General features: G+C 40.6%; 1 protein-coding gene and 1 long non-coding RNA gene across 7 annotated transcripts in view; one reads left to right on the top strand and one right to left on the bottom strand.

Annotated features, from left to right (window-relative positions):
* Positions 1–7376, bottom strand: part of PLXNA2 (plexin A2) — a 443424-nt gene extending 436048 nt beyond the window's left edge. Inside the window, exon 1 of one of the 2 annotated variants that reach the window (XM_032217579.1) lies at positions 6918–7371. The gene's annotated coding sequence lies outside the window, so the exon portion shown is untranslated. Of the gene's footprint in view, positions 1–6917 lie in introns of both variants that reach the window. The other variant, XM_032217581.1, reaches the window with a different exon arrangement.
* Positions 7377–7610: 234 nt separating this feature from the next.
* The window catches only part of LOC116508830, a 172371-nt gene continuing 162050 nt past the window's right edge, over positions 7611–17931 (top strand). For 4 of the 5 annotated variants that reach the window (XR_004255423.1, XR_004255426.1, XR_004255424.1 and 1 more), the window contains exons 1-3: positions 7611–7743; positions 8597–8723; positions 17023–17099. This is a non-coding gene — a long non-coding RNA (uncharacterized LOC116508830). The remainder of the gene's footprint in view (positions 7744–8596; positions 8724–17022; positions 17100–17931) is intronic. The other variant, XR_004255427.1, reaches the window with a different exon arrangement.

A 17931-nucleotide genomic window follows, 5' to 3' on the forward strand; every position in this document is an offset into this window, starting at 1 on the left:
CTGCCGGTTCGCTTGGGCACATGCACAGAACTAAAAAAAAAAAAGATGGCGGCAGTAACAACCGTGGAATAGGGGCATGGCAGGCCTGGGTCGCTGCTGATTCCAGTGACCCAGACTGCCATAACTCTACCAGTTCGGCCGAACTGTTCCAAACCAGTAGGAACCCACCTCTGCATCTAGACATCTTCAATATCTTTAGGATTATAGCTCCAATTCCTATCGGCATGTTGGTTAAGGATTCTAGTAACTTAGCCTAACGCTTCTGAAAGAGAGACATGCTAAGGAAGCTTACCCTAAAAATACCAGGCAATAAACCGTTGGAAAACTATCCCCCCCCAAAAAAAGATTTGAATAATAATAATTTAAAACAATTGAATTGGATCTGATTAAGTGCACATATAACTTTATTTGAACAAACCTCCTAAGCCACACAAACCACTGACAACTTTCCATTATTTCACTCTTTTTGTGTTTTGTCCTTCCCACTTACTTCACCTGACCTTTTTAGGCTAACTCTGGTCCCTAGAAACTTTTGGGACCCCTGGTGTGATTATTTACCCCAGATTGTAGAACTGTTGCCATTGAGCACCTCCTATTCAAGGTTCTATCCTACAAAGAGTATGCCAATATCCTGAAGAGAAGCAAATATCAACCAGGTCCTGGTTTCTGTGCCAAGCTTCTTCTCCCCCACCCGCTGCAGAACGTCAGCAATATTAGGCAGGAGAAAAACAGGCAGCATACTTCATTTGCTTCTTTCCCCAGGAAATGCCTCTGTGTGAGAGCAATGGATTGATAGCTTGTCTGACTTGGCTCGCTATCACTTTGCCTTTTAAGATGATCTGGCTTTTTTTTTATAACATTACTCCAATGTCTTTTATCTCCAGCTTCGAATGTAATTTTAGCCACAGCAAGCAGGATTAAACTTTCCTAGCATGATACATTTATCTTTCTTTTCATATTTTCAGCCTGTCCCCCTCCCCTGGTTCAGTTTCCACCCAAAAAAAGAAGAAGCAGAGATTAAGCTGAAACATGATCTGGGCCAGATCAGATCAGACCATGGGAGACCACTTCTTTCTCAGCAACCCCGTCCCTGGCTTGCATGATCACACAGCAACAGCAGCCAAATCTTCTTCCAACCAATGGAATACAAGCGTGGGGCAGAATTCAAGCCAAGCAGCAGGCAGCATAGTACAAGATACAATAGATCATCCTGGATTAGAGAGACATTTACATCTGGGATCTGGGAGACTACCTTGCTACATTTCTGAGTTTTCCAAATACAATTTCACTATCATTTGTGAGAACGGGGAGAGCAGGGGAAGCTTTAGATTGAAAGCAAACTAGAAAGATTAGTGATTCTAGCACCAGGCTGGAAATCGGGAGACTTTGACTTCTAAAAAGGTAAAAGTTCCTCTCGCACATACAGTATGTGCTACTTGTTCCCGATTCTAGGGGGTGGTACTCATATCTGTTCAAAAGCTGAAGAGCCAGCACTGTTCGAAGATGTCTCTGTGGTCATGTGGCTGGCATGACTAAACACTGAAGGCACACAGAACACTTTTATCTTCCCACCAAAGTGGTTCCTATTTTTTTTCTACTCGCATTTCTTATGTGCTTTCAAACTGCTAGATTGGTAGAAGCTGGGAAAGGAACAGCTTACTTTGTTACACGGCACTAGGGATTCGAACCGCCAAATTGCCGACCTTTCTGATCGACAGACTCAGCATCTTAGCAACTGAGCCACCATGTCCCCTTCGCATCTTATAAAGTCAGCTGGATGACCTTGGACCAGTCACTCTCTGCAAATTAACCCACTACACAGATCGTGGTTGTCTTAAAACATAGGCCTGAAGGGCACTTGCCCGTGGGCCTCACAAGCATAGGGGCCCCATACTAATCTATGTATGTTAACCCTGTAATGCACCTTGTATCATATAAATACAGCAACATAGTTATTTTACTGCATTTTTATTAATATTAACATGCAAATATGTGCTTAACTTTATTTACATTTTTATTCCTGTGAGGAGTTGTTATAGGGGCCCCGAGTACCCTGCTTTGCCCAGGGGTCCATAATGCTGTTAAGGCAGCCCTGACACAGGTTTGTTATTGTGGACAAAATAGGAAGAGGAAGGAGCATTAGATATGTTAATTATAAAGGAACAAAGGTGGGATAAAAAAATGTCTAATTAAAAATGAGATCAGAGGAAAAAATATCAACTTATTATATCCACTTGTCATGCGCCCCATTGTTTTCCCCTGCAGTAATGCAATTTTCATTCACAGCTAGACAATAAGTCAAATTCCTCACTTAAATTCCTTACACAAAACAATAAGTCAAATGTCTTACACATTTTGGACCCACAAGTGTGTGTACAGGACAGGTACAAAAACCTCACGATACACGGAAGACCGACCAATTTAGCAGATTCTTCAGACAAGTCTTTCCCTCATGCTCCATGCAAAATACTGTGTAACAACCTTAATCTGCAGGAGTCCCCCTCTAGTGGGGAAAAGTGGCACTGACGTATTTCAAAACTTTTACAAAGGGAATGAAAAATGTCAAGTTTTGGGGAGGAAAATTTGAATATCTTAAAGACAAGGTTTTTGATTGGATGTTGTTTTTTAAAGTAAAAATATATCATTGCTAACTGATATTCATGCATTAATGAATTGGCAGATGAAAAAAAATTATGAAAGGAACTCACAATGGAGGTAAAGGAGAATTAAAGGGCACCGGGCTGTGGAAAGCTTGTGGAAAGTAATATCTAAAATGAAAGTAATTAAAGTAATATCTAACTTCAGAACAGATGTTTAGCTGCTTGTATGAATTTTTCATACTTCAGCAGTCCATACCTGACAAAGACCATATGCTGTTTTGACTCCCTGTGTTGAATCTTTTGAGCAGTCACTTTTCTTATAACAGGAAAACATTCAGTTTGCTTACTTTTTATGGACACTGCATCACATCTGAACTAAAGCTGTGATTACAGCAGATTCAGTCATCATCATCTTTTAACGGCCCCATAATCCCTTGCGGAGTGAAGTCTGGGCAACTGAGTTACCCAGTTCAGTTACAGCAGATTCAGTGAAGCTACTAAAACAGGGTTATGACTAATCTGCTCAATTGATTTAAGTTATATTGGACAATTGTGCTTTGAAACATATATTAAGCTAAATAATATAACTTGGATAGTTTTGAGAAAGATGACCATCTACTGCTTCTGATATATCCCCTTACAAGAAAGTGTCATGTGGGTGAAGAGATTAACACTTAGAAAGCCACCTTTATTTTAATTAGTCATGAAATGTTTGTTCTGTTTACTACATTTTGAATGGTAGGGTTATTGGAGAAGAGGGGAGCAAGTTTAAAGTAAAGACAAGTAGATGGGGGAAGAATATAAGAAGGAGCAAGAAGAGAAGAAAAATCAAATTGAATGGATTAATAACAGAATCTTGGAGGATAAAAACACAATCTTTGGGCAGAAAATACAGGTATCTGAAAAGAAGACATGGTGAGTTTCCTTTCTTCTGTCTAGCTAAACATATGACTGTGAATAATTTCTAGTTAGCAGATGGTAACACAATGCATTGGCCTCTATGATGTGTGTAGTAGTTTCGTTAACAGTTCCTGGGTTTTCCCATTTGTAGTGATGGACAGAAGTACATTGTACCCCCTGGCTATGAACGTAAACAGCTGTGTGTGGCTACATGCAGAGACAGCTGGCAGAGAGGGAAAGTATCAGAAAGAACAGTCCTCTCTTAAATGGTTTCAATCTTATTTTACTGAGAAGTGCAAAATTACACTAAATGTGTAAATAAAGTAATGACAATTGGTGAGAGAAGCAAAAGGAAAAAGGAGAGATCCTCATAAGCTGAGTCAAAGTTGACTCAGCCTTCCATCTTTCCAAGGTTGGTAAAATAGGACCCAGTTGGTGGGAGCAATATGCTGACTCTGTAAACCACTTAGAGTGGGCTGCAAAGCACTGTGAAGCGGTATATAAGTCTAAGTGCTATTGCTATAATAGCTGCTAGCTATACATATTCATGTCAGCAGAATAAAGATATTTCTGCTAGCACCTTTTTTGTGTACTTCCAGTGTATCACGACCTTCAGCTTTCTCTCTGTCTGTTTCTTCTAAAATGCCCATGAAATAAAGATTAGTTGAACAATCAGTAATGTTTCAAAGAGAAAATTGGCCTGTCTCAAGCACCCCTGTCTCAATTTGGGGAGACTGCTTTGCACTTTGTTCTTACAACACTAACAGGCAGGAAGCAGCTTATTCCCCAAAGAGGGAATAAGCTTGGTGGTGAGAAACAGGAGCATTACAACTGGTGCAATTTCTTAGGCTGAGATGGAGAGAAGAAGAAAAAGGGAGACTAAACAAGAAAAGTGGAGGCAGTGAACTTTTAGGACAGACACATTGATCCATATCCTTCTCTGAATCAGTAAACAAGGAAGTAAGGATGGGGGAAGTTACAACCATTGTTTCTTCTAGAATCTGATCCTTTTCTGCCACTCTTTGAGAAGATCATCTTTTTGAAGAATTGCAAAAAAATTAAGAAAAAAGACAAATAGAATATCTAGGGAGTCACTACAGAATTCCAGAAATGTATCGTTCACCCACATTCCCCACAATGCTTGGGATACAGATGTAATAGCAATGAAGGATTGAAAAATCCTAATATAACTTTTATCACTGCTTTAAGTGTCATTCACTGGCTTTAAAGCAGTAACTTCTTTCAGCAGCATTTGCACAAATTCCTAAACATTGCAATGGAGAACACTTAGTAACATCTCTTAGAACATTCAAGCAATCTTGAAACTCTGAATGGAGCAGAAAACTCCATTCAGCACCAAAACTTTCAGATTACATGAGACATGTTCAGAAAACTCAGCAGTCCAAGTGTCTCCTTTGCAACCAATACAGATAACATTTTCATTTAGCTGCTTTGGGAGCCAATTTATCCAGAATTACAAGGTGATTTACTAGAACAGAAGCAAAGAGCCAAAGGCAGGTGGAGACATTTGCTCACCAGCCAAAGAGTGATTGGAACTGTAGGATATCTTGCTTTATGCTGCTTCTTGTTTATATTCTACGAAAATTGGAAGGACAGGATTAACGGAAGAGGTGATTAGATATACTCAAGAGAAGTAGAGTTGGTGGAGATGAGGGGTAAGAAATAAGAAATAATCTCAAGGTTCTAAAAAGCATCTGCCATTTGTTTGAACTTTACAGATGTATTGAAGTAGGATGGAAAGACACCTCAAATAATTAGGCAGGGAGCATTAGCAAAATGGATAACTTTTTCCCATATGCTGATTTTAAGTCCTTAAAGCTTTTGACTGCACTTTTATCTTCAACTAGATGTTACTTTCTGGTTCACCTGGGAGATATTAATTCAGTTAAGCAAATGACCCTCAAGATATTTACAGAAAGAACAAAAAAAATCAGCTGCCTATTGGGGAAAAAACTTAACTGTTTAAGATAATTATGTTCTGATTTAATGACATTTGTATTCCAATATACATTATTCAGTTGCCTGATCCTAGAATAAAAGAAGGTCATTGACTTATCACTGGAAGACAATATCAATTAAGCAGCCCAGTCAATGATGGCACATCAATCACAATCAGAACTGATCAAGTCACAGGTTACACAAATCCCAGGGAAATGGAAGCAAATACAAGATTACTTTGGGTGTGCAGATAGGTGTGTAATCAGTCTTCTTTCCTAGAATGCTTTATGTCCATGTATTGATCCATGCCACCAAAGGGATCAACAACCCTCCATCCTTCTGTTCCTATGAATGTGCAGGTTTTCATGAGATTTGGAAAGCTAAGCAAGGTCATTACCATTTGGATGGACGAACTAGGCTAGACTGGGAAATAAGGCAATGGGAAGAAAGACAATGGTCATTCACACCCTCATCTTGCTAACCAAAGTACCTGGTTGTATCCAAGTAAGTCTCCAAAAATCAAGCTCAGGTGGAAAGGGACTTTATTTTACTTTTTAGTCTCTGAGGTAACCATCCAGGCTTGAAGTTTTGTAGCAACCTTCACTGCGAAGTAGACACACTGGGCAAAGAGGCCAGAACTCTCCCATGTACCTTGTCGAGATAAGACCGGTTTCCGTGGCAGACTGACTAGGAAGCCAATAATTTGGATTCTGAGAAAACACACGCAGCAGTGTTTGGGCCAACCTCCTGGACAGTTCGAATTCAGTTACTGCCCCAAGAGAAGCTTCTGGGTTAGGAAACCGACGATTTCCTAGGGACAGAAAGGCTGGCATGTGTGAAAGCCATTGAAAACTAGCCACGCGTTCGCGCGCTCCTTCTCTCTGGGAACTTTCTTGTTTGTACCTGTTCTCTTTACAGTTCTCGCCACCTTTAGATGGGAAGCGGGCTCTGGCGAAGGCGCAGCACCTCTGGATTTAGGATGGAGCAGCGGCGGACTGGTAGCAAAGTAGCCAACCCGAAGAGCCCCCACCTGGGTCGGGATGCTGGCTGCGGGGCGCGCGCAAAATAAAACCACCCTTTCTCCTGCAGCGCTAGAAAGCCGCCGGTGAACAGCGCCAAAGCCAAGCGGGGCGCATGTCCTAACGGTACTCAGAAATAACCGCCGTAGCACTGGTTGGGTGTAGACTCCCGACTGCCCTCGGAGAGGACTAAATCCCATCCATCCATCCATCCATCCATCCACCCACCTTCATCCCGGAACAGACTCGCACAGCCAGCTCTAGGCTGGCGCTACGCTCACTACACAATACAACCAGAACCAGAGGTCGAGGGGAGGAAGATCGGGGGACGAGCTTCTTCCCACCGCTATCCCTCCGGCGGCAGGCAGAACAAGCGGGAAGCAGGCTTGGGAGAAAAGCTCCGACATGCCAAGGCTGGCCGGGCTCGGAGTCTACTTACCTCTGCTCGGAGAAGGACTCTCTTGTTGCGCTCCTTTTGGGGGGGGGAGGGGGGAGGGACCCCGTCTCCCTCCCCACTCCTCTCCCTCCTCCGCCTCGGAATTACGGAGCACTAATCCACCCAGATCCCCAAATCATTGAAATCCTCCACTGCAAGTCCCCAGCGCTGGCATCGATCGGTATTCCTAAAGTCGTTCAGCTGCTGCTGCTCCTGCCAGCCTTCACTCCGTCATGCCGCCAAGAAGAGCTCCTCCGGGCGCTGGTGCTGGTGCTGGTGCTGGTGCTGGTGCCGGCTGCCGGCGTTCTAGCTGGGGCTGGCGAAGGCTTTGCCTAGTCAGCGGCCTTTCGGACTCCCGCCTGGCATCGGCAGTTCCCAGAAGAAGCCTTGCCTTGCTGGCTGCCGTCCCCGCGGGCTTCCCTTCCAGCTCCGCTTCCTCCGGGGATGTGGATGGGCTGGTTTCCCCCCTCTCCCTCCCCTCCCACCCTTTCCTCAGCCTGCCGCTCGCTGGCTCGCTTGCTGCCAGCGCCACAGCCGCTCTGCACTCCTTCCTCGGCTCTAGCCTGGCACGGCGCTCATCAGGCCCCCCACCGGTGGGAGCAGCGGCGGCGGCGGCGGCGGTAGCGCCAGCAGCCTGACGGCTAAAGCCGGCCTCCTTGGATCGCCGTGCTGCTCATTAACATACAGTCACAGCGGGTTAACCCTTCCCCAGCCAGTCTTCGATCGTGCCAGGCCTTCCCCAATTTGCTGCAGTCTCGCCTCCCCCCACTTTCTCTTGTCTGTCTCCCTCTCCCACTCCCGGCGACGTCAGAGCCGAGCGAAATCAAACGTGGGTATGCGTGTGTGTGTGTGTGTGTGTGTGTATGTGTGTGTGTGTGTGTGTGTGTGTGTGTCCGTCCGTCCGTCCGTCCGAGGGAACGGGCGCAGGGGACCGTTTAAAAATCGGTCTGCGCCAGCAGTTGGGATCCCCGGGGGCTAAGAGGAAAGAGCCCCCCTCGCCCATCCATCGGTGTCCGCTACTTGGTGGAGGAGGATTTGGGGAGGAAGGGGGAGGACTGCTCCTTTGCTAGAAGGGAGAGGAGGAGGAGGAAGAGGCCACCCCAACTCAAAGCCAACCCAAAGACCAACCCACCCAGACGGTCGGAGGTGGGATGAAAGGGCCGAAAGGTAAAAGGGGCGGGTGACCTCCCGTCGCCCCAACCTGCCCAGGTACACGCAGCTGGGCCGCTCTTGAGAGGTGGCTCTTATACGGCCCAAAAGAAGTCCAACAAGGGAGTAAAAAAAAGGGGGGGGTGCGGAAGGAATCTCGCCGCCTCTGCCTGCAGCCTTGCGGTTTATTCGAGCGCTGGCTTCTGCTCCCGGAGGGTTGAAAACTCGGAAGCGAGCGCCTCCGGTTCCACTGCATCTTTCACCCGAGTAGCGAGCGAGCGTGGGATCGCCCGCCTTCTAAGGATACCCGCGGGAGTCTTGCCTGGATTTTTTTTCTCCCCCCCCCCCCCCCAAGCTTCCTTTCTGCTTGTTGCGCGTTCTAATTAAAGTCTCCGGCGAGAGTTGCAATTATTTAATGGAAGGGTTGAAGTTTCTAATAGAGGAGGTTATTGGGCATAGCCTTGACAATTTGTCATATCCTACCATCCTACCTGCCTACAAGTACCGTAAGGAGAATTATTATTTTTTTTCAGATTGAAGTGCACCAGACTTCTGAGCCAGGGAAGGGAGGCGGGGGACAATGCAATAATCTCTCCTTCACTCTCAAAAAGCAGCAAACAGCAATTTTCGCTCGGTCTCTCTGAAAATGCAGCGAACAAGGTGAGCAGGTTTCTTGGGGGAAGACAAGAATTAAAGAAGTCAACAGTACCATGTTTAAAAGGCGCTGTGAAGAAAAGAGGAAACAACAACACCGCAGCCTTACAGCTCTAGAGGTGCGCTCATGGGAGATCTTGGTGGCAATCTAAAACAACAGATTAAAAAAATTGTGAACATTAAAATGCAGCAAGAATAAACCTCTTTGTTAGACAAACAAACATGATTTAGGAGATCCTTTGGCAAAGGAGCTGGGAAGAAAAAGAACATTAAAAAGTGATTAATCAATCTGCTCTACCAGTCAAAAGGATTTTCTGATTGCGATGGTTCTTTTAATTTAGCAGCCAAAGGGAGAGAGGGGAAAGTCAACAAATGAAAGCCAAGCAAAACTGGGCTGCATCCACCTCTTGGTTGTCCCAAAGCCCTGCTGTTTTGCAATATGAGCACCCACGTGGAGGCTAAACCCTTTCATCCCCCTCTGTTTCCCCAAGGAAAAAAGTAAGGGCTCTGTGCAATTCAGCTTTTATGCTGCCTTGCAGAAACTTGTGTTCAACTAATTCTTTCCAACTTTTGCTTCTGGTGCTGGATCTCTGTGCCAATGGAGAAGAGAATGACAGAGTTAAGGCTGGGATTCCAAGGTAGATTATTATTATTATTTTGCAGGCTGTTATCTTCTGATCATTTATTAGCAATGGCAACATTAGTGTTTGAATATTATGTGTTGCGGAATAATGTCTGGATAAGAAGTCCAGGGAAATATCCACTGAGGTTATCCCATCTTATACAACAGCCCAGCTCTCCTGGGTTCAAATCAAACAGTCTAGCTATTATCCCACCAGGCTGTCTTGAACATTCTGGCACCGAATCAGTGTAAATTATATGCTCAGCCAGAAGCTTTGGGCTCAATTAGGAGGAGATTTAAGGACTAGCAAGGATTCAGTATAATCTCAACACCCTATTATTTATTATAGCTAAAGAAAATAGTTTCAGCATAGGGTCTTCTATAGCAAGCCTCATGGCAGAATACTGACTGGGTTCACACATTGTGCTAAGTGATAGTATGTGCAATAATGGTTAATTGAAATAAGCCATAATTGGCTGGCTTTGCACACATAAGTCATAAGCCATGTTTTTACAAACCATAGCGTTTGAGTTTGCATCACATACTTAGCTAAAACCAAACAAATCACAGAAACCAGCATGTGATGTATACTTTTGAAATATATGAATTATTCAGTATAGCCACATAAAGGATTGTATGCTCTTAGTTTTATTTCCAAGGCAGCTTAAGGCACTGAAGTGAGCAGCAAGAAAATGGTCAGTTTCTAAAGAACCTAAAGGAATTTTGGTTTTAAGTTTTTTCCCCAAAGTCTGTGGAGTGAAGCAACTTTGTCACTCATTACCAACAGTATTATGCAACTTCTGTGCAGGCCTACATATGCTTTGTAACTGAAGTAAGAAACTACTTCTCAGGCACAAATAACAGAGTTGGGAGGTGTACTGAAGGAGGTTTCAGTAAATAAATACTTATCAATAACTATAGATTATAGCTATGCTAACGTAAAAAATGAACTTCAGCGGAAAGGTACACATTAAGATGTTCAATCAGCACAAAATGAAGCATGACTTAATTCATTTAAACCTATGTATATCGAGATTTTAATATGACTTTAAAAGGGCAAAAGAGAGTAGAACTGATTCTGTAGGACTGCTTAGAGAGTAAAAGCAATATGAAGCGGTATATTAGGCTAAGTGCTAAGATGGAAGTTTTTGCAATGCATTCTGATTTAAAAGTAAAATTCAACTGAGTCCAATGGAACTAGCTCCTAAATAAGTATATCTTGAGTAAATTTTATTGGTTTTTTGTGAGACACACTTAGTAACAGATTGCAGAATTACATTGTAACATACCTAAAACACATGCCAAAAAGACCTGCGAGAAAGAACAAATGAAATTCTTTGTAGAGATTTCCAAAATAGGACTAACACTAAACAGTGTACCATGGGTAAGCCTCAACTTACATTAGTACATTTAATGACTGTCCGAAGTCACAACATCACTCAAAAAGTGACTTATGACCGTTTTCACATTTACGACCATTGCAGCATCTCCATGGTCACATGATCAAAATCAGATGCTTAGTAACTGACTCATGGTGGGTTGCAATGTCCTGGGGTATGTGATCATCTTTTGCAACCTTCTGACAAGCAAAGTCAAGAAGCCAGATTCACTTTACAATCATGTTATTAACTTAGCAACTGCAGTGATTCACTTAATAACCGTGGCAAGAAAAATTGTAAAATGGTACAAAATCACTTAACAAATGTCTCACTTAGCAACAAAAAATTGGGGTGCAGTTGTGGTCGTAAGTCAAGGACTACCTGTATTCCTTTTGTTGCTTCTGGTTTCAGCACATAATTGTAGCATTCGGGCAGGAAAAAGCTCTCCTATGAATTAAACTCCATATCAGGTTTGATTGAGAAATGAACAGTCTTAAACTTCCTCTAATAAAAAGTGATGTTATAAAAAGCTTTTATAGAATCATGAGCGAGAACTAGCAATTGTGAATTATTATACCTAGGGGAAAAAACCAATGAGGAAAGTGTTAATAAAGCACAAATTCTATATTTGGTTAATGACTCCTGCATATCAAATCTCTCCCTAAAAACAGTCAGACTGACTATGGCACACTGATGGCATAATGTAGTACAGATATAACATTCTTAATATTTAACCATCTCACCATATCATGGCCTGAAGGAAACTGTGCAATGTTTTTTTTCTTCTTCTTAGACACACCCAAGATTCGTTTCCAGGCCAACTGTTGATAAAAATCATTCCAGTGTGAGCAAAACATATTTGTTCCTTACCTTAAAGGGTCCTCAATTTGAGCTCAGATTTAAACTTATGCATCTTTCTTGCAATAATATACTGTAGAATAAATTTTCATTATTGTGCTTATATTTTCTCTTGGATTTTTTTTCTGTTGTTGTTCAACTTCACTGCCTAATGTCAGCACTGGAATGCTATGTGTTGTGGTTTATTATTCAAATTCTTATCTGTGTCAACATCTCTAAGTTCAGATGTCACTTGCTGAGACCTGTAACATAGTAAATACAAAGCATTTCACTCCACTTTTGAGAATTTGTCCACTTTCCCCTCCTTTGAAATAATTTCTAAAGCAAATTCTGTGTCATCACACAAAATGAAAATTGGCAGGAAAAAAAATACAAACGTATACATAACATACAATCATAGGATTGGAAGCAGTGGTAGGATTCTTTTTTTTTTTACTACCAGTTCTGTGGGCATGACTTGGTGAGCATGGAGTGACTTAGTGGGCATGATGTGGTGGTTGTGGCAGGGGAAGGATACTGCAAATCCCCATTCCCTCCCGATCAGTTGGGACTCAGGAGGCAGAGAATAGATGGGGGCGGGGACCAGTCAGAGGTGGATATTTACCGGTTCTCCGAACTACTCAAAATTTCTACTACCGGTTCTCCAGAACTGGTCAGAACCTGCTGAATGCCACCTCTGCTTGAAAGGGACCTTGGATGTCTTCTAATCCAACACCTGCTCAAGCCAGAGATTCTATATCATTCTGGACAAATGTTTGTGTAGTCTCTTCTTAAAAACCTCCAGTGTTTTGCCTCCATAATTTCTGGAGGCAAGCTGTTCTACTAATTAATTCTTGACAAATTCTCATTTCTATCTTGGTTCTCTCCTTGATTAGTTTCTATCCACTGAGGTTTGTGGATTAAATCTTCTCTCTGTAGGTGTCAAGAAGTTCCTTGGTTCTTTTCTCTGTCTACTGTCTACTACTACATTTTTAGTAGCAATAGAATAGACCAAAGTTATGAGAATCCTAGGACTATGTTTAATATTCCTTCTCTGATGATCAGATTTCAATATTTTCTTGCAGGTTTTTTAAGGATGGGAAGAACCCAGATTAAAATATACAACGCTTCTACTGCTGGAAGATATCGGAGTAGGACTTTGATACATCAGCCATGATATCCTTCTATGCCAGTAGGGGGTTTGAGTTTAGACGTATTGTTCTGTACTGGTTCTGCTCCTTCCTTCGTGGGTAGTTCCTGTTGTGAGAGAGGAGAATCTGTTGGCATCTACACTCTGTAGGATGCCACAGGGCTTGCTCATCTCCCTTTGCTTTTCAATATCTATGTACATTTGTTGGATATAATCATCTATCAGTTCAGGGTGCAGTATCATAAATCATCTGTACATAACTACCACAGGATGAATAAGAGAATCTATCAAAATCTCATTTTAATATGCAGGCTACAAATCTAAGCAAGATGGAGTTATTTTCTATTGCAGGTTTTTTTTTTCATACCCTACATTCCTCTTGATGTTCCCTGTGCCATCTTTTTGAGGTAGCCCAGGTCACTGCATGGCTGGAATATTGTTTATATACTGTAGGCTACAGTGACAGTATCTTGAAAGTCTGTGTTTTACCTTTCCTGCCTCTCTATATCCCAAGGAGTTAAGGTGGAGCCAGCTTGAGTTTCTTTCCCCTGCTTTTTTCCTGCTTTATGGGCTTAAAACATGTTTTTGCAACTATTGTTGCATAGTTTATCTGTCTTTGTGGCGCTCCCTACCCTGAAGACCTGGGAATACTCTGGGATTCATAACTTGATAGGTAAACAGAAGCTGTGGCTGGGGAAGAAGGGGGGTGTCTTTTGCAGCTCCAGCTGGTACCCAGTTGCAATCTTTCCTGGAATGTGAGAATCTTGCCAAACAAAAAAAAATACCCTCATGCTTTCATTATCCCTTTTCTGGATCACTGTAATGCTTTCCCTCATTGGGCTATTTTCAAGATATACAACTTACATTAATCTAAAATGTAGTGGCCCAGATATTAATGGGTACATGGTTCCACTGCTCCAGTCCTTATACTGACTGGAGCTTAGAAACTATATTGGCTTCAGAGTACAGTTCAGGTTAAGGCTGTACATTGCTTGATTCTGATATAGCTCCAAGGCTGCTCTCTCCACCCAGTATCCACCCATTCAACCGTCAACCTCCCAAGTAGACCGACAGGAAACACAACAGGATAAGTTAATTCTACTTTATTGAAGACTACATTAACTGAACATTGCAAGTTTCAAAATACAAATTTCTTGCCATTTTTTTTACCATCTGATAATTTAGGGCAAATCGTTTCTAAGTTTCTTTCTCTGCCTGCTAGTCAGTTGTGGGCGCCTCCACTTTTTATCTGATTGTTTCCTAGCCAGCATCTTTTCTCCCAATCTTCCAAGATCATTGTCACATTGCATGATGCCAGCACATGGGTCCTGGGAAAATGTGTTAATAGTTCTTCACTTTAGAAGAAGGTATACAGAGGCTTATGAATATGTTTTCTCTGTTGCAGTACCTGCTCTTTGAACTATCCTTCCTCAGATATTCAGTCAGCTCCCACTCTTTTACTTTGCAGACATTATTGAAAGCAGATTGAGAACAATTTTTTGAAATATAAATATCGATGTCTATATGTTGGTTTTATTCTCTAGGGGTTTTCTTTAAATAAGCTCTAATATGGAATTTTAATTGTTCTTTATTTCTTATATCGATCTAACTAAAAATGTTTTGGGTAATGGATATTTTACCCAAAACATTTTAGTGCTAATAGCTTGCTAATAATCTTCCATTTGTGATGGGAAATGATTGAATAAATGACATGTTTAAAAGGTAATTGTTCCAAAATGGCTTGATATCTGGTTGTTCTCTCAATAAACCTTTACCAGGGGGATGCAAAGCTTTAAAGATGCTATGACTTTTTCTCCAGGCAATGAAACCTCTGTTCTAGAAGCCAATGGCCAGATTGCTACTCTTTCTGCCCTTTTCTGCTCACCTTTGGCTGCATAGATTTTTCTATGTGCCTCTTCTGACTCTTCCTATCAGCTTCTGGAAGTAGTGGAAAAGGTATTTGCATCTGCATAATATGCTGGAAGCCTCTTCAGCTGCATGAGTGGTTGGATGGAGCCTTAGAATGACACAAAGAACCTTAAAAGGCAAATCAAATCAATGACACAAAGGGACCTCCATGAGCTGAAGTTCAGCTGCCTTGCAGCCCTTCTTTATTTCCCTGGGCAGGTCCCTTAAGAATAAAGAGAAAGATTCCCTGACATTTTCAATTTTAAGAAAACTGAATGTTAACAAACGTACCTTTCAAGCATCTACTGTAATATTTTCTTTAAGAATACACACAAATATACAAACATACACAGTATATATACATGTGTGGTGTATATATGTGTGAGCATATGTGTGTATGTGTGTGTATATATACACACATATGTATACACACATACTGCATACATACATACATACATAGATACATACAAGATATATATATATATATATATATATATATATATATATATATATATATATATATAGATGATATAGATATAGATAGATATATAGATATGTGTATGTATCCCCCACTGTTTGTGTGTTGTGTTGCTGTGTGTGTGTGTGTGTGTGTGTGTGTGTGTGTGTGTGCATTTCCTTGCAAGTGCAGAATGCGGTATAAATCTCTAGATTTTTAAAAAATGGATCATAAAATTAATAGAGTACATTTCTATCAATGTCTATTAATCAAAAGAGCCAAAAATGAAACATCTATTTTCAGTGCTTATAGGCTAGCCGCACACTGTAAATATATGCATGCTGTTGCTAACATCAGCATTCTCTGCTGCTATCTTGACTCTTAAAATCGTCCCCATAACAACAATCATACATATATTTAAGGTATGATTACACATAGATCATATTTAATAGGTGTAAATGAAGTTTTACACCTTGTTTCAAAGTCAAATGAATATTTTTCTTAGGATATAACCTTTTTAGGGCACGGGGAAAAACACATTTTAATAAATTGATAGACTTATTGCAACTTTAGTGACATGATTCATTTTCTATATAAACACAGTAAGTTCAAAATAGTCAAATGAATTATAGTCTAGGATATTTTTTACAGAAAACCTGTACAAATTTTACAGTTTAAATACTGCCAATTTGTTTTGTCCTTAAAACTTCCTCAGTACCAAACTCCTCCCATTAAACAAACAAATAAACATTCATGGTGGGATTGTGATAGTGCACAAAAAATACGGGACATGGTGTTTAGAGAAATTAAAGCACTCTTGAATGTAAATTTAGACATGTCAGCGAGAATTATATTATTGTTACTGGTGGAAAAACAGGATATAAATGAAATAAATAGGAATTGATTGTAAATTTGATAATGGCAGCTAGATTAGTGATGGCTAAATATTGGGATATTCAAAGAAGTGAGTGGTATAATGAAATTTGGAGTATGGCAATAAATGATACTTTAACAATGGAAATTTAATTTAAAAGAGGGATGATCAAAACAAACAATTATAATGAAATGGGAGGGAGGGATTTTATAAAATCAGTATCCCAGGCAAAGGGAATTAACCTACTCAAGAATATATGTTGTTTTGGAGGGGAAAAGGGCACAATTGGAATATATTGTATATTCTTTAGTTTTTAGTTGTCTTAGTTGTAAGAAGAAATATAAGGGGAAAAAACAGGGTCTCAGAAAGCACTGTAACATTAGTTTTTCCCCTTTTTCCTTTTGTATTTAGATGTACATGCCTGTTTGTATTATTTGCATTTAAAAATAATAAAAAAATTATTTTAAAAAAAACAAATAAATCTTTCTGGAAAAAAACACCCCAAACCCAACAACATCACAATGCCGAGCTTTGCCTCCTCCAGTGATAAAATGATAGGTCTATATCTTAATCCAGTGTTCTCAACCTTGGCAACTTGAAGATGTCCGGACTTCAACTCCCAGAATTCGCTGGCTGGGGAATTCTGGGAGTTGAAGTCCAGACATCTTCAAGTTACCAAGGTTGAGAAACACTGTCTTAATCATACCTTCTGGGCATATTAAGGTAAAAACAAACAAACCAACCCTAAACATTGGGTTGGTTAGATATGCAGCATGATGAAGGTTTCTAATCAGCCACCATGTTTACTTTCTGAGAATGCCTCTCCTATTTTTAGTATGTAGTTCTAACTGATTACACTCAGGGAAATGTGGCAAAGGAAAAAAAACATTCCTGGTCAACATCACAGAATATATGAGTTGGATCTTCAGGAAATGTACTGAAATCTCTGACATAATTTACACCCAGATGTGTCTTTATATTCTACTTAGAAAAAAAAGAGAGGGAATACATCTCAAGCTACAAATAATTTTAGGTGATGGTTAGGAAGTGCCCCTGATACTTTGCTTTATCTTTTCAGGAAAGGAATTACATGAGAGGAAAAATGCAGGAGCAGCAGCAGCAGAAAGGAGCTCTGGACTGGATCAAAATGTATCTGTAAGGAGATTATGGCAAATTATTCACACATGCCTGGAACACATATATTGATGAAATGAGACATAGCTAGCACTGGAGGTCAACAGTACAAATAAATCTAGGATTCTGCTTCTGGCTTTTTCAAATACCCAGAGAAAAAAGAAAGGTTATATTTTCCCCTAAATCCTTGAGAGGAATGAAGGATGAAGAGTTCCACTTAGAGCACATTATTTTCCTTCTACTTTCAGTCAAGGAATAATAGTTATTACAGTTTAACACAGTAGCCCTAAGAATCCCAGAATTTCATACTCCAGAAATCTGAAGAATTATCTCAATAAGGCTAGAGGTTTTTGGGATGTTTAGTTGCAGTTTCCTTTCTCATTTTATACTCCTTTTTAATTAAAATTTAATTCTAAAATTAGATATTTGGGTGGATGCAGTACATATTGCTTTATGAGTGTGCTGCCCACAGTTTTTTATTTGTTGGACTACAGTAAATTATGTTCAGAGTGATGATGATGATCATCACCATCATAATATTGTTTCTATTTTAATAAAGAATACATGAGAATCAGCAATTACACAATACAGCAATTCATTTATTTGTCCAATTTATATAGTCATTCATCTCACAAACACATGATTCCGAATGGCTTACAACAAAGCTAAAACAATCAATAAATATTTAATGCAATTAATATCACATAATTAAAATATTAAAATCTATGTGCAAAACTAAAAGAGAAGATAAGTAGTATGTCTTCATGTATTTGGGAAACCATTTTCTCTCCCCATTCGAAGTGGGACAGATGGCTATGAGTTGGGCAGCATATATGTCGTAGTACAGCCTTTT

This window comes from Thamnophis elegans, chromosome 5 (genome assembly GCF_009769535.1).
Source record: "Thamnophis elegans isolate rThaEle1 chromosome 5, rThaEle1.pri, whole genome shotgun sequence".
NCBI classification, from domain to species: Eukaryota; Metazoa; Chordata; class Lepidosauria; order Squamata; family Colubridae; genus Thamnophis; species Thamnophis elegans.